Genomic DNA, 14552 nt, shown 5'->3' with positions numbered 1-14552 from the left:
ATTTCATATAAAACGTCAAATGTGTTTTAATTGTGGCACTCCTGGTCATATCGCTAGAAACTGTCCACATCGTCCATATGTCCCATATTATGGATTCTATCAGATTAATATGCCTTGTAATACCTATCGACAAGAATTCGGGTATCACCAGGCTAATCCCTATGACGGTGATTGGAACAGAAACAAATCTAGTTGGTTTAGTCCTCATCAGACCAAGCCTAACATATTTCGTAAAGGTGGTAGAAATTGTGCTTCGGTTTCAAAAACCAACTTGTTTTCTAGATTGAAACAAGTTAGGAAGACAAATTCATATGTGTCTCCCACTCGCAAACCAGAGACTAAGCCATCCATTCGTATAAATAACATTAAATCTTATAATGGTAGATATGAATGGTTGCCTAAGTCTCGGGTGAAAAAGGCATCAAATTCCATATTAGATGATCGGAAAGACATGTCATGGAAACCCGTGACAACTTTAGATGTTCAGGTTCACCCAGTATTACTATGGACTGGGTACCAAAAACTAATTGATCTCGCACATCGTGCGGGAACAGCTACGGAGGAATATTATAAGACATTGGTATGTTGATAGTGGCTGTTCCAGGCACATGTCAGGAGACATTTCCCAACTACACGACATTCAAATTTTTAACGGTGGGTATGTTTCCTTTGCGGGAGGAGAGAAAGGGAATATTACACAGAAGGGTACTGAAACTAACGATGTTTTAAGTTTGAAAATGTTAATTTTGTTCCTACGTTGAAACACAGTTTGCTGAGCATTTCTCATACCTGTTCTTTTGGACAAAAATCACTCAAGGATAATGTATCCAAATCTGTAAAGTGAGGTATAGTGCTATGTACACAATGATTTGATATCGAGGGAAAAAGCCCTTGAATACGATAATCTTACTTCGGTCAAAACTTAACAAGGTAATCTTTGGTCGAATCACTTCGGTCAAAGATTAACGAGGTAACCTTTGGTCGGATAGTACGTGATTATAGTAATCTCCGGCACAAAAAACCCCCGGGCGGTGAAAACTATCACCGTCAAGTTTATTAATCGAATAAAGGGTGTTACAATTGGTGGAGATTATGATCAGTGATACAATATTTTCTAAGTGTGTGTGTATGTAAGGCCCCGTTACCGGTAGCCCTACTTTATCGTTGGATTTACTCATAAACACAGTTCTACAAATTAGAGTTTATTAAAACTTTCGCGGAATATAAAAATGTAACTGTTTATTACAAAACATTTAATCTTTTCTTTAAAACCATAACATAAATCATCACATTAAAACATCATTTCTTCCATCTTCAAATGCCAGCCGTTCGATCCATGCCATGTGCCAACCTCATGCTAGCTCTTTAATCATATTCACCTGCGTGCATACTAAAAGTCAGCTACGCTGAATGAGTTCTAGTTAATCAGGCGATATATAATACATACACATATATTACATACATACATATCTTAACCTTGTATAATTATCCATAAGAGGACGTCACATAATATCTATTAAAAGAACTATTACTATTTCCCTACTATTTATATTTTCCATAGAAGGACACTCTGTATGTATATTTTCCATAGAAGTAACATCCTATATACTTCCATAGGAGGAAAACTATGCTTTCCATTAAAGGAACACTATGCTTTCCATCAACGGAACACTGTGCTTTCCATTAAAGGAACACTAAGCTTTCCATCAAAGGAACACTGGGCTTTCCATTAAAGGAACACTATGCTTTCCATCAAAGGAACACGGGGCTTTCCATTAAAGGAACTCTATGCTTTCCATCAAAGGAACACTCTATATATTATCCGTAGAGGGAACTCTATATATATGTTATCATTTAATATCCATATAAGGAGACAATCATCGCTATTCTTGGCAATACATGCAATATCCGAAGATCGTTCACGTATCGACAAGTAACCATTCCTGCATTTCATAAAATATTCATATCTTTATTTATAACCTAACGGTATATGCAGTATCCGAAGATCGTTCACGTACCGACAAGCAATCATTCATACCGTACACATATATCACATAGGGCATACACTTATCACTTAGGATAAGTGTATTAACTGGTCACATCGAGTATGCACACATCCCCGAAAACATAACAAGGAAATGGGGCTAGAAACTCACCTGATCTCAGCTACTTCTTCTGTTAACGATTACTCCTTCTCGAGCTGTGCGCGTCTAACTGTTTAATAATTGAATTTTAAATACTACTCTAGCCACTCTCATTGCTACTTAATCAGTCTTACGCGTCTAAGCCGGTTTTACTTCATTGAATCATTACCGGTTAGTTAATCGTTACTCGTTAACCTTTTAAAGGTATCTTTCATAATTTATCAAAGTCCAAGGGCTAATATGTAATTATATAATTCTTTTCTAAGTCCAGGGACCATTCTGTCTCTATATTAAACTCCTAGTTCGTTACTTTGCCCTTAACGAATTGGGTAAAGAATCACCCTCTGATTCGCCAAGCTCCCATAACGAACTAGCTAACGAATCGCCATCTGATTCGCTAAGCTCCCATAACGAACTAGCTAACGAATCACCCTCTGATTCGCTAATCTCCCATAACGAACTAGCTAACGAATCACCCGCTGATTAGCTAAGCTCCCATAACGAACTAGCTAAAGAATCACCCTCTAGTTCTCTAAGTTTCCTTAGCGAACTAGCTAAAGAATCACTCTCTGATTCTCTAAGTTTCCTTAGCGAACTAGCTAAAGAATCACCCTCTAGTTCTCTAAGTTTCCTTAGCGAACTAGCTAAAGAATCACCCATAATGAATCACCAATAGTTCTTATCCAGACTTTGAGTCAAGGGTCAAAGTCAAAATCGTCAAGAACACAGATTAGTCAACATATCTTAGATCTGCAATTAACCTTCATTTCTTAACCAAATCTCACGATTTTGGTATCAATGGAATCGTCTGACCAGCGCCTACAAACCCTAACCATCAAATCAGCCAAACTTTCGTGTTTTAAGGGTGCGATTTAGGCATAAGGGTTACGGGTTCGTTTATCAATCGATTAACCCATCAAATCTTAACCATTTTCAGTAAGTTTAGCTTTGTTGGATTCGTTTTTACCATACAAACACTGATCTATCATTTCTAGACTAATCCAAACCTAAACGAACAAGTTCTCGATATAAACGTACCGTAAACGAGTCGAACTAAGAACACGAGCTGGTCTTTGATGTTGCTTTGGTTCGTCACGACGATCTAGCACCAACAAGCTCGGGTTCTCGCCTTTGGATCTTGGTTCGAATTGTATGACGGTGTTGTGTGTGTTTTCTAAGGTGTAGGCTATGGTGTAGAGATTGATAATAATGGAAATGATTAGGGTTTAAGGGGTATTTATACTCCCTTAAGCCCATGGACCTAAGGCCCATCTTTCCCATTTGGTCCATAATTAAGTCCATCTAAAAGCCTACTTATCCTATCATATTTATTATTATTATTATTATTATTATTATTATTATTATTATTATTATCCGAACGAAAAATTGGGATGTTACAAGTCTTCCTTCCTTAAAGAGGTTTCGTCCCCGAAACCTAGCTTATTCCATGTAGGAGGAACACTTTTTGCATTCACACACTTTCTTGGATCGTCTTTGCTTTATGGGTCACCCTTCTTACTCCTAACTTGCAGTTACCGAGCTGTGTTCATGTGCTTTAGCTATTTAAGGTGGCTTGTCCATGAGACCCCCGGTATTACAAGTCTTGTTTCGTCCTTCCAAGGGACCATGTTTCGTTCTACTTAACACTATCATCTAAAAATAACTTTTTTCGCAACACAATAATCATTCATAATCAAAATCAACTCATAATAGTTTCTTAGCATAACTAATTCAAACAACGCCAGTCAAAGCTTTAAATAATACATAAAAACACGCGTTAAGTCATTGATAATTAAAACACATACTAAAACTTATGGCTAGTAACTAGCCTTCTTGAACGGTCTTTCTAAGCATAACAAGGAAACTGTTAAACCTCAAGCACTCTTCTCTGCTTCATGTCCTTCCTTCAGCTTCTTGCAATCCCTTGCTAGGTGCCCACGTCCCCCACAGTTGTGACACCTATGGTAATCATTACATTCCCAAGAGGAATGTCCTGTTCTTCCACACCTGTAGCAAACACCTAACCCCATTCGGCACTCTCCTGGGTGCTTCTTCCTGCATTTTTCACAAACAGTGAACTCCTCTTGCCTTGCATTCTTCTTACGTGGGTTCTCTTCATCAGCTTCATTTGGTTTAAGGGCTGGGTTCCTTTTCTTTATTTCAACCTCCTCACCTTCCACTTCCACATCATTTGCCGCCATATCATCATAAACCGCATATGCTAAGTCAACTGTAGAGTCAAAGGTAGCAGGTTTGCTAGTCCTCACTAACGTGCGGACCTTATGGTGTAGCTCTTTTACGTAGCACTTGATCCGTTTCGCCTCAGTGTTCACCATGTCGGGCACCAGCCTAGACATGCGGTTGAATTCAGTCGTGTACTCACGGTATGTCATCTTGCCCGCCTTCAGATTCAGAAATTTCATCTCGGCCCTCTCAACCTCTGCATCAGCACAGAACTTTTTCATCACTAACTCCTTCAGGTCATCCCACCTCATCTCCTTAATCTCTCTTCGAGTCCTCCTTTGTTTCATAGTTTCCCACCAGTACATGGCCTCATCTTTAAATGACTGGGTGGCATAACCCACTGCTTGGTCGGGACGGCACTCGCTAATTCGGATAATCTTGTCAATGGTGGTTATCCATTGGAGAGTAGCGATTGCGTCTCCTAGACCAGTCAGCTTCGGCGGATCACATCATTTGAAGGACTTGTAGTTACACCCAGCTCGACCTTTCTTTCCATCATCAACTTTCACAGATCCAGCTTCAAGGGTTACGGGTTCGTTTATCAATCGATTAACCCATCAAATCTTAACCATTTTCAGTAAGTTTAGCTTTGTTGGATTCGTTTTTACCATACAAACACAGATCTATCATTTCTAGACTAACTCAAACCTAAACGAACAAGTTCTCGATATAAACGTACCGTAAACGAGTCGAACTACGAACACGAGCTAGTCTTTGATGTTGCTTTGTTCGTCACGACGATCTAGCACCAACAAGCTCGGGTTATCGCCTTTGGATCTTGGTTCGAATTGTAAGACGGTGTTGTGTGTGTTTTCTAAGGTGTAGGCTATGGTGTAGAGATTGATAATAATGGAAAGGATTAGGGTTTAAGGGTTATTTATATTCCCTTAAGCCCATGGACCTAAGGCCCATCTTTCCCTTTTGGTCCATAATTAAGTCCTTCTAAAAGCCTACTTATCCTATCATATTTATTATTATTATTATCCGAACGAAAAATTGGGATGTTACAGTGTATTGCTGGCCTAGCTTCTTTTGGATGATTATGAACATATACTATATATAGGTAGTGTGCCCTAACTGATCATAACTCAATTTAAATAGGAAAAGAATAACAAATATCCTAATTTTAGCCTAGAATCAAGCTTTTCCATAATTAGAGCTGTTTCCTTCATTATCCACGCGTTTTCTTAAATTAATGGCGAGATTATAGCTTAGACCTGGTCATTAGCCGTTATACCTGCCATAAATATCAAGACAACAAAGGAAAATTGTTAATAAATAATAAGTACTGAGGATCATTGATCCTGACAGGATCTGCAACATATTCTAAAGATAATTGATCCATATTATATGCCAGGATAACATATCCACAGTGTCAAATTTCCGTGCACTAACAATTGCCCCCCAAAATGGCGGTTGTGATAAGATCACAGCTGTCATTTTGCCTTTGAAATCAAACTTCCAGTAAAACAGATAAGATTTGACAAGCTGGATATAATAATGAAGTTTCCTTGGGAACTTCCCTTCCTGTTGTATATCTAACACCATTAAGTTACCACAAGTGTTGATCCTTCTGTGATCATTGAACTTAGGATAGCTGATGTAAATAACTTATAATATTACCTGGGATTAAACCCAACAAACTGGGTATAGGCCCAAATAAACTGGGGACAAGCCCTTGCAACTGGGAACAAGCCCGTGTAACTGGGGACAAGCCCGTGCAACTGGGGACAAGCCCAAGCTGGGGACAAGCCCAAATACAGATGTTAACTGGGGACTCGCCCAAACCGGGATTTAGCCCAAACGTGAGATAACGTGAAAACGTTATAAACCGGTGGTATGGTACGTCTACCATAAATCGTAGGATCCTCTATATAGCCGAAAAAACGGAATTGTCAGCCACTAAACGTGTATTGGTCCCGCTGCCCTGGACTATACGTTGGATAGCGTGCGCTCCAGGCGAGAGTGTAGAAACTCTAATTTATAAGAAAGGTGAAAACCTTTAAACCTTAGGGGATATGACCATCAGCGGTCATATCCAATCGTGGGCTAGGCCAAGGAAATAGTAAAGTACCTTAAGTGTGAGGGAGAGGTGGCCAACTTCTTAGACATTGAACCTCTTATTGAAATCTGCATTGTTATTTAAAACTTGGAAAAAGACAAACGTTAAAAATATATTATCCGTAAATTAATAAGAATCTAAACTGAATAAGTGATCGGATAGATATTACCAATTTCAGGATCCTTGATCCTTCAGAGAATACTTGATCTTGATTAGAAAAAGTATTTCTTGAGATGAATAGCATTCCATGCTCTGGGTAACATGTTGCCTTCCAAAGTCAGCAGGTGATATGCCCCCTTTCCGGCTTCTGACTCGATCAAGTAGGGGCCTTCCCATTTAGGTGCTAGCTTTCCATCTGCTGGATTAGTTGTGTTTTGGAAGGCTTTCCTTAAAACTAGATCTCCTTATTGAAATCTTCGAATCCTGATATTCTTGTTGTATGCCCCAGCTACCCTTTGTTGATATGCTTCCATTCTGATCTTAGCCAGGTCTCTAAGCTCATCAACAGTATCCAGATCTTGGAGAAGGATTTCATTGTTGGCTTGAGGATCACGGATGCTTGTTCTGGCAGTAGGAACCACCATCTCCGTGGGGATTACAGCTTCTGAGCCAAACACCAATGAGAAGGGTGTTTGACCTGTTGCATTCTTTGGTGTTGTTCTATCAGCCCAAAGAACATATGGTAGCTCTTCGGCCCATTTGCCTTTCTTGGATCCTAGTTTCTTCTTCAAGTTGTTGATAATAATCTTGTTACTTGATTCCGCTTGACCATTAGCTTGAGGATGAATTGGTGTGGTGGTAAACATCTTAATGCCCCAACTGTCACAAAAGTTAGTGGTTCTTCTCCCGATAAACTGGGAACCATTGTCACAAATAATTTATGAAGGGATACCAAATCTAGTAATAATATTTCTTTTAATAATGGATATCACCTCTTTTTCGCGGACTTGAACGAAAGCTTCTGCTTCTATCCACTTTGAAAAGTAATCAGTCATTGCAAGCATGAATACTTTTCCTCCTGACGCTTTAGGTAGCTTACCCACGATATCCATGCCTCACTTCATGAAAGGCCATGATGAGGATATAGGATACATAGGCTCTGCTGGCTGATGCAGAATATTGCCATGTCTTTGACATGAATCACACTTCTTTGAGTACTCCATTGCATCTCTCTTCATGGTAGGCCAGAAGTATCCTCTTCTCAGAATCCTAGAGAATAGGGCTCTACCTCCGGTATTATTACCGCAATCTCCTACGTGAAAGTCTTTGAGCACCTCTTGAATTTCAGGATCTTCGATACATCTTAAGTGTGGACCTGCAAGAGATTTCCTATGCAGAATATTATTTAACAAAATGTATTATGATACCTTAAGTTTGAAGGACTTAGGTTTCTCTGTGGCGGGAATCTCTCCATCTTGAATGAACTTCTTGATCGGGAGGATCCAAGATCCTTGATTATTTGAGGATAATGCATCCCAAGGCACAATCTCTTTTTCAGTTGTTATCTCCCCAACATCTTGTTCTCATATTGCTGGTGAGAGTATATGGATGATTGGGATCTTCGTATCTTCTGGAATCTTCAATGATGAAGCTAAATTTGCTAAGGCATCTGCCCAACATTCTTTTCTCTTGGTACCTGTATAATACTAAAAAAATCGTGTTGGGACTTATATTTTAGACCGACACATCTAATTAATCTGTGGGTGAAAAATATATTATTTGGTCTCAACCAAGGGTGGATGGCTTGAAGACCAAGTCATGCTAGACTAGTATAAATAGATGTTTTTATATATTTGTCTAGTATGAGTGATTGTATTGTGTATATTTGAGATCTAGGGTTTTATCCCTTTGACAGAGTCTCCGCCTCCAGGATGAGCTCTCCTGGTGGCGACTGATATTTCTTAATCGATTGTATGTATGAATGTATGTATGTATGTATGAGTGGTTCATCTTTATGAGAACCATTCGGCTAATATTATCATACTACCATTTCTATCTTTTGTGTTTTGATTACAATTGTTCATCCTACTTTATTGTTCATTGTTAATCAAATCAGGCTCTCTCCAATACTTCTCATCCGTCCAAACATTTTTCAAGAGTGAATACAAGTGAGATTCTATCCTAACTCTAGACCCGAGCTCCATACCGTAGTTTAATACCGACTATTCACGCTTTCGCACCGGGGCTCGGACTTGTCAATTGGTATCAGAGCCGGGGTTACCGAATCGTTCAGACTAACTGATGAACAAATTCATTTCGCTCTTGAATCCACCATGAACGTTAAACGATGAAGTTCGTTGAAATTATTTTTGGGGGTTTTTAAATTATTTGATGATTTGGAGAAAAGTGTATGCATTGATGTTTGGGTTGATGACTCATTTGGAGATCCAACATCAATTTCATGTATATTTGGTCAGAACGGTCGAGATCTGATGTAACAGTGTTATTTGGCTCGTTTTGGGGCAACACTGTTCATTTGATGATTTACAGATCTGAAAAGGTTGATTATGATATGAAGATAGGTTTCTTTGATTTCGAGATAGCATGGATATTGCTACAAGGATTAATTTCAGATTATGATACTTGTTCCAAGATCTGAAAATTAGGGTTTATGTGTGCTCGTTGTTGTTTATGTTATTTGTGCTGCTCGAACTATACATGATTTGGTAGAGAAACATTGCCACCTGTACAAACTGGTATGGAGAATGTACAAGTCAGAAATGAACATGTACTAGAGGCAATATCATTATGGTTTGTTGCAGCAAATGCAAAGTGAATATTCAAGCAGGTTCTGCAAGGGCAAATCAGTAATCGATTATGCAGAAATGAAGTTTTGGTGTCTCGAGCATACTATGATCATATAAGACTGAACTCGAGTATGGAAATTGACTAAGGGTTGTTTCGAGCACAGGAGGTGTTTTGCCCAAGCACATCTTTGTTTGGCTCAAGCACAGGTTATTTCAAGCACATCTTATATCAAGCACATCAAATTCGAGCACACTTTATGAAACCCAGAGCATATCCTTTGTCTTCTCAAGAAAACTATCTTCTTTAAGTCTCGAGCACACTTTGTTATTTATTCGAGCAGACTCTTTTTCGAGCATACTTTGTTTTGTCTTGAACAATTATGCTTGTGAAGAGAAAACTCAAGTTTGTGTCGAGCACACCCTTGCTTCCGAGAATACTTTTGCTTCCGAACATGTTTGGTGGAAAAGAAAAAGCATTAAGTAATCCGAGCACAGTTTTGTTTCAGAGCACTAAGTAGTCCGAGCACACCTTTGCTTCCGGGCACACTTTGTGCTAGTGGAAAAATTGAAAAATCACAAGTGTTTTGCTTTTCGGGTACACTTTGTGCTAGGAAAGTGCTTCTGAGTACACTTTGTGCTAGTTGAAAATTGAAAAATCACAAGTGTTTTGCTTTCCGGGTACACTTTGTGCTAGGAAAGTGCTTCCGAGTACACTTTGTGCTAGGAAAGTGCTCCCAGCACGCTCTGTGCTAGGAAAATGCTCCCAAGCACACTTTGTGCTAGGAAAGTGATCCCAAGCACACTGTGTGCTAGGAAACAGAGTTTGTGAAATATTTCAAAGTTTTGAAGAAACTTTTGAGACTTTTGGTACCGTTGACCGTTTGACCAAGCTGTTCTCTACGGAAGATATATACCAGGGGTATTTTGGTAATATTTTCTCCAATCATCAACAAGCTTATGGAATTCAAACCTCATCCAATTTCACGACTTCATAAAAAGCTTTACAAGAACAAGTGTTGACCAAGCTTATGGATTTAATCACTTTTAGTGTCAACCAACATATGAATATGTTTATTTTCAGATATTTACAATCTTGATAAGGATGATCAAGATTGTTTCACCCACACTTGATTTGACGACACATTTATTAAAGACAATTTCACGAAATTGGGGAGTAAAAATCTTTGAATTTCATTGCAAATGGCATGCTTCAAATCTTAAAGTAAAAGACTCGAGTTAAGGAAAAGTTGATCAAGATTAGTAACCCAAGGTTTTTCAAAGATGTTTCATCGTTTGTTAGTTTTCAGATTTCCTAGTACGAATGAAAAGATAGAGTCATCTCAAGCAACAATATTGAAAGGATGATAAGTAGAGTTCAACCTCCTATGAAATAGTCACTTGAACAGTCAAGAATGGGTTATGGTTGAACTTGAATGCTATCTTAATTCAGGGAATGGTTTGAAGATAATTTACAGGGGAAGAAACATATTTGATGAATGGAAGATTATTTGATAATCACAATGAGTTTATTTCTTTTTGTGATAACCTTGTTACTTGAAGTTGATCTTTAAAGTTCAAAGCCTCGTTCATATGCCCATACAACTACATCCAAAAGTGGTATAAGAGTGATAATTTGAAATGAACAATGGGAGAAGTTTAACGTGAGGGGGGAGAATTTCAATGAAAGACAACGAGTTATGAGGTGATCATGGAAGAAATTCAATGGCATCGGTCTAAGAGAGAGATTGTTGGGACTTATATTTTAGACCGACGCATCGAATTAATCTGTGGGTGAAAAATATATTATTTGGTCTCAACCAACGGTGGATGGCTTAAAGACCAAGTCATGCTAGACTAGTATAAATAGATGTTTTTATTCATTTGTCTAGTATGAGTGACTGTATTGTGTATATGTGAGATCTAGGGTTTTATCCCTTTGACAGAGTCTCCGCCTCCAGGATGAGCTCTCCTGGTGGCGGCTGATATTTCTTAATCGATTGTATGTATGAATGTATGTATGTATGAGTGGTTCATATTTATGAGAATCATTCGGCTAATATTATCATACTACCATTTCTATCTTTTGTGTTTGGATTACAGTTGTTCATCCTACTTTATTGTTGATTGTTAATCAAATCAGGCTCTATCGAATACACCTCATCTCTACTTTTTGTCTTGTCTGGTCCCTCGATTTCAGCTGGATCTTATTCAAATCCTGTCATAACTCACACAGATTAATGTGTCGACAAGGAAGTTAATGACGGGTTGCTATATTTAGAAAGTTATCCGTTTGTTAAAGGCGGAGTCAATAACAAACATACGGTTGGTTAATAAGTATTCAATGATAACCAACACAAACAAGATTCACTAAAAAGATTTCCATTTATATAACATTCATCATACAAATAGGATAATCGATTTAGGGTTTCTTGAAGGAGGGTTATATCCATACGAATCCTAGGATAGCCGTCACTTTCAAGAAATATTGTTTCTTATCCGAAAAGTGTAAAGGCTCAAAATCCGTCTTAGGCGGCGTGCCCTAAAACATTCTATTTATAGGCCTGCCACCCTAGGACAACTGTCATTCCTTCAAGAAACCCCAAACGTACATACATATTCAAATTACATAATCAGAAAATATTCCAAGTGTAAAACAAGTCTTCCGGGTAGGCTCTGGATAAGTAAACTTCTCCGAGTAGACTGTGTGCTTTGCCTGCCTTAGACTTGATAACATAGAAGTGTGCTCGGGATCAGTTTCCGGGTAGACTTTACTTGAAGAGTATTTTACCAAGTAAAATACTCACCGGGTAGACTTCAGTCTTCTTGACTTTGCCAGACTTTGCCTGACAAACCCTTACGAGCAACCTTGTTCTTCGATGGTCCAATCAACTCCTTGCTATACAATAACTTATTAGCAAAGTGTACTCGGGAGTACTGTTCCTTGCTTGAGTTGAACCTTGCCCGATGTTACTTAGAAATATTCCATTTATACATCAAGCTTGCTCGGACCATAATTATTAAAGAATACCTTGCCCGGTCTTCCAATCACTTTGCTTCATGGACTTGGTTAGCCAAAAGCTTACTTGGGAGTGAACCTTACTTGGCTATGAAGAACAGACTTGCTTGATAAAGTGAACCTTGCTCGGATTTACATAAACTAGTGAACCTTGCCCGGCAATACACTAATTTTCAAACCCTGCTCGGTTATTCACTAAAGAAGACTACTTGAAGTAAAGCTTGCCCGATAGACAAAATATCGTACCCAGCTAAGTAAAAGCTTGCTCGGAAGTCTAAGTTGTGCCCGGATCCATATTTAGCAAATTCTGAGGAGGTTGAGAAGATTCCAATCTTCCATGTACTTCATTTTGGTCAAATCTTTTACTCAATAATCTCTCCCTTAGGTCAATTGTTTGACTCAACAATCTCCCCCTAGATTGGAACACCTCAGCTGACCCAAAACATTTCTAAGGTTACTTACACTTAGTCAAAATACACATCAAATCAAAAGTCAAATTACATATTCAAATAACATAAACAAATTACATATTCAAAAACTGTCCGTATACATTACATAAGAAAGCCTATTCTAGAAATTTTGTCTTTTCCATTCATTGTAGGCAGCTTGTCTTCTCATTGCTATTACAGATGCAGCTCTTTCCCTAAAGATATTGAGAATTTGGTAGTGAATGTGCCCTTCTGGAATCACCAAATCTCTTATATCCATCAAGTCTTCATTATGCAAGTAGGTCAAATCTGCATCTTTCTTGATAATGGCCAGAACCTTTCCATCAGAATTTTTCAGTACATAGTGACCAGCATTTTCTTTGTATTCTAGTTCAGCAATGATACCATTTCTTTGCACTGTGTAGTTGGGTCGTGTCATTCTTCTTTCAAGACTTATGTATGTAATTATATTTGATAGGGGATTCCTATCTTTGACATTCATCACAAAGTCTCTTTCAGCAATGTCCATTCTCTTCAATTTTTCTGTCCTCTTTGACTTGTGAAGCTGGATCATTCTCCAACTTCTCTTTTCTTTTAAGAATGGGAACTCCTTCTCAGCTTCATCTAGTAAAAACTTTGACAGATTATTCATCTGCCTTCCAGCCTTCCTACATCTGTTTCGGTAATCATACAAGTTGAGTCTGGCCTTTCTTTCTAGTTGTTCCTTAGTGTATTCATAGAAATCACTTATCACAACTATGTCTCTTAACAATCGGCTTTCCATAATCACTTTCAAAGACTCAGTAACAGAATCAAAGTACAGTTCTCTAGGAAGATCCACATCAGATTGTGGTCTTGTTCTTTGTTGTGCAGAACTGCTTGATTCACCTCTTCCTCCTTGACCTCTTCCACCTTGTGGAAATCTTCTTGAAATTGGAGACCTGAAAGGAATAGACTTCTTTGGTTTCCCAGGCCTTAAGTTGAAAAACTTTATGTAGATGGCCTCTACCATTTCAGTTGGAAGATTGGCAAGTTCAACAATATTTTCTCCATGTTCTTTAAGTTCTTGTAACATTTTCTCCATTCCAAGAGTGTTTGCCAACCCAGTAGGTACAAATCTTCCATCTGAATAGTATCTTGGGTTCTCACCTTCTCTTAAAGCTCTTTCCCATTCATTCTTTTGAAGATAGAAAATGGTTTTCAGATCCTCCTTTTCCAAGACATTAAAGTGTGCTTCACTCATTCCTCTTTGATTGATCATTATGTTCCTCAGAATGTTGATCATCTCTTCATTCTCCCAAGGAACAAATGGTTCATCTTCAGGTTCAGGCTTTACTTCTTGAGGAGTAGGGGTTTCAACTGATCTGACTTGTTCTTTTGTTTTCTCCCTCAAGGTTTGAATTCTTCTTTTCTTAGCATGAGGTTCATCAGTTTCTTCAGCCTGTTTGGTAGACCTTTCAGTTTGAGCTCTTTTCAGCTTTTCTTTTCTCTTCAATTTATTATACTAGTCTCTTACATCAGCAACTATCTCAACCTTAATCTCAGGCTTAGGTTTCCAAAGAAAACCTTGTGGTTCATATCCATACTTTAACAGAAACTTCTCATCACCAGTGAGTTCTGTTGGTTTCTTTTTAGATATCACATGTGTTTTTGTATTCTCACTGTTTGATGATCTTTGAGAACTATCAGATTTGACAGACTGATTATCCCTTTTTAGGATTGTTCTCAATGGATGAGAGTCCTTCTTAACAGTTTTCACATGCTTCACTAGAGATTTAACCTTGTTAACAGGGTTGTTCACATGTTTCTTGACTTTTAGTGAAGGCCTTTGGCTCTCTTTTTCCAGAACTTCCTTTGCACAATCCTTTCCCATGCCCAAATATTTTTCATACTTCATTTTATAGGCCACAA

Source organism: Bidens hawaiensis, unplaced genomic scaffold (assembly GCF_021521415.1).
Source record: "Bidens hawaiensis isolate Kalapana, Puna unplaced genomic scaffold, B.hawaiensis_p1.1 tig00007410_1, whole genome shotgun sequence".
NCBI classification, from domain to species: domain Eukaryota; kingdom Viridiplantae; phylum Streptophyta; class Magnoliopsida; order Asterales; family Asteraceae; genus Bidens; species Bidens hawaiensis.
Note: the sequence above shows the minus strand (reverse complement) of the source record.